This window comes from Corvus brachyrhynchos, unplaced genomic scaffold, assembly GCF_000691975.1.
Source record: "Corvus brachyrhynchos isolate BGI_N302 unplaced genomic scaffold, ASM69197v1 scaffold56, whole genome shotgun sequence".
Taxonomy (NCBI): Eukaryota; Metazoa; Chordata; class Aves; order Passeriformes; family Corvidae; genus Corvus; species Corvus brachyrhynchos.
The window spans coordinates 452,265-455,637 of NW_008238664.1; the positions used below are offsets into that span (position 1 = coordinate 452,265).

A 3,373-nucleotide genomic window follows, 5' to 3' on the forward strand; every position below is an offset into this window, starting at 1 on the left:
ATCCTCACAGAGATCTGAGTACCTAACAAATCCTGCACAGAGCCATCCTGCCACAGAACTGTCCCTGCTTCCCTTATTCCTTCACCATGTAAATTAAGCAGCAACGTACCGTGATTCCTGGTCCCAAATCTGCTCTGTTTGTGGGTACTCCTGCATCATTACCAAGAGACCAAACCTTCAAATAGTGCTTGTTTTGCAAAATACATCCTTAATAGTGAATAGTGAATTCAGGACATGTAATTATTTGTCCGTCATGTCACAGCTGCTTACTTTCTTATGCCTGATTCTTTGAAAGCTAAACATCTAATTTTACACATTCAATCCCCCCAAAGAGGGAAAATTCCATATTTCCATTAACTATTTAACATTAAAATTAACTCTGAATTTATAATAATTCAATATTATGTGGACTATTACAGTACTTGCTGAAGGGAGTATGTCCAGTGTTAAAATACTTAGAACAGCTCACAGACAGACTCTTACAGGACCACATGAAAATTATTTTTTTTGTTTTGTAGAGAAAAAAACCCAGTCCAGAGAACCACCTGTTTCTGTGTTTTCCCATACAATTGCAAAATTCATGTCTTCTTCAGTCTGCAGTTAACATGTATGTAATTAACTGTATACTTGCTTCTGCTTCCTACTTACCCAGTAACTGGGAGAGCCAGCAGCAACCTTTAACCAAAGCAGATTCTGATATTTTTATTCCCAACCACTCATTTCAACACATTTCGGGAGTAGAGAAAGCAATTTTGAGGGTACTTGGTGATTTTATTCCAGAAGGCTGCAAATAAAAACATAACGAGAAGCAATTTTCCTTTAGAAGCACACAAAATCTTGCAATTATCTTCTGGTACAGAAGAATATTCACGGCTTTGTCAGAAAGTCCCACCCTAATGCAGAAAGCCAGATCTTTTACACTGATTTCAGTATTATAAATCAGACACACCGTGCCCATTGTCACACCTCTTAGTGGTTATATAAGGCTGTGCTATGGAGACACTGCACTACACGTAAGGACACTAAAACTGAAGATTTAGAAGCACAAAGTGCTGAGTGCCCCAGCTGTGGACTGGCATGTGAGTGCCTACACTGGGAATGATCCATGAGGCAGCAAGCTGTGCATGTGGAAACACTCAGCAGAGGAGGGCCAGGCTGCAAGGGCACTTCGAGACTCTGCTCCAGGAGTGTCCGACCCAGGGGATGGTCATCAAGCAGACCAGCCATGTTCAAAGGCAGAAATGAAGGAGGAGGGCTTCCAAACTGCAGCTGGCTTATGCCCACACAGTGCCAGTGAGTGCCAGAAGAGACTGTATTAGCACTCCTGGGGGATCAGCCTTGTACTCACAGCCATGTATGAGCAGGAGAGCAAAGACACCCAGCTGCAATGCTTCCTCTTCACTTCTGCCCACCAATCCTAAGCAAAATGATGGTTTATATGGGTTCTGCTGCAAGGTCTGTGCCAGTTACCTCCCTCACAGGTGTGTTAGGTATCAGACTGCTACAGTGAGAAGAACTAACCCTAATACAGTGTTGATATAAACCCTCTGGGAGCTCTGATTTTGGATACCAAGCTGCCTGTAACTTCATTTTGTTACCATGGGTAGGAAACCACTTTTACTGAGTCTTGTTTTATAGCCATGATACACACAATTTGCAGAGGCATCTTTTTTTCCCCCCTCTCTCTTTATAGCTTAAAAAACACTCCAGTAATGGAGAAGTATAAAATGTATTCCTAAATACTAAAACTAGCCCTTATTTCCAGAGAACCAGAGCCCCAGTTCACAGCCACACTGCCCCAGGTGTAGTCATTCATTTCAGCATCAAATATACACCAAAGTACTGTTATCAGTAGTTATTTGCTTTGTGCAGTATGTGAGGTCTCTGGGCATGGATGAGACCCCACCACAGTGGGACACGTATACCTACAGAGAACATAACCTGGAGCTTGCTCTGCTTATGTTAGACTCTCTTCATGCCCAGGCAGGATGTGTAGCCCACAACACTGAGAATTCAGAGAATCTCTTTTTCTACCTTTGTTTAATTTATTTGTTTTTGGTGCTGATTGCTTTTCTTGATTTTGACGTGGAAATTTTTAAAACAATTCGTTTGAAAGATAGCAGAAGTGTTATTAATTTAAATATATCTTTAAAATAGCTTGCAATTAATTAACTAGAATAAAGCCTTTCAACAGCTGAATTGTTTAGCATTAAAGGGAATATGACTTAGCTGGAGAGGTGTATTTTGACCACCGGAGGGCTCCTGCTTTTTTTTCTATTCCTAAATAAAAGCATGTAATAGTTGCTGGCCTCATTTAAAATTACTGAAAGAGTAATCTGCAGTTAGCAATATATTTGATCAGCTTCACCTGCACTTCTACTTGGACAACTGTGGGCAGAATAGCAAAGTACATAACTTATAAATTATTCAAATAAAATCACAAATGCTTTCACCAAATATTTTCAGATTTCAAAATTGTTCATATGTTGATATTACAGTTGAATATCTGGTTTGTGATTTGCATGGTTACTTCAGATATTAGTGCACCAAAGCCAATATAAGCTTTAATTATGTTCATTTGTATGACTCATTTAATCTATTTATCATTTGCCAAAAAGCACAAATGGCCAGATAAAAGACCACTGAAGACAAAGAAAAAACTGTTGATTTGCATTGCTTCTGGATGAGACCGAACCTGCATATTGCACATTCCTCCTGCAATTCCATCAGTGAGAAACAAAAAAAAAAATCACTACACTGTCTTTAACTGAAAAAACCAGCCAGAATTTAGAACTTTTATATCTCAACACACAGTGGAATCACTCTTTTAAGGGACTGCTTCAGCTTCAAAAACTGATTTTCAAGCCTGCTCAGGATAGGAAGGCAGCACCCTCTCAGATATTTCTGGAAAAAGAACAAGTAGTTATTTTCAGAGTTCTGATGAAACATGTTGCTCTCATGTCACTGACCCTCACCTGATATGGACATGACAGTCCAAGTCACAAACCCTCCTGTTTAATGATAACAGGTCACTTGACATGTTCCACGGAGCTCTGCTTAGACGTTCTGGTCCTATTTATGGTTTAACCCAGTTTCTTCTTGTTCCAGACACTCAGAGCCTTCCAGGCTGATACTTCCTGTTGACACTACCTGAAATGTCTCACAGGGTTTTCTCTTGGGCTACATTTGGACCTTTGTGTGGAAGACAACATAGCCCCAAATCCACGTATTTTCCTTTTCCAGTGTGTAAAGGTTGTCAGTCCTTTGACATCTGCCCAGACACACACATTCCTCCTGCCCCAGGGTTGGTGCTGCTCATACTACAGGGAGAGAAGTTTTGCTGGGATCTCAGGAGGGGACACAGTATTTTTCC

At 40.5% G+C, this 3,373-nt stretch overlaps 1 long non-coding RNA gene across 1 annotated transcript in view; it reads right to left on the reverse strand.

Annotated features, from left to right (window-relative positions):
• Positions 1-655: 655 nt before the first annotated feature.
• The window catches only part of LOC108447538, an 8,075-nt gene continuing 5,357 nt past the window's right edge, over positions 656-3,373 (reverse strand). The window contains exon 4 of the long non-coding RNA XR_001863144.1: positions 656-784. This is a non-coding gene — a long non-coding RNA (uncharacterized LOC108447538). The remainder of the gene's footprint in view (positions 785-3,373) is intronic.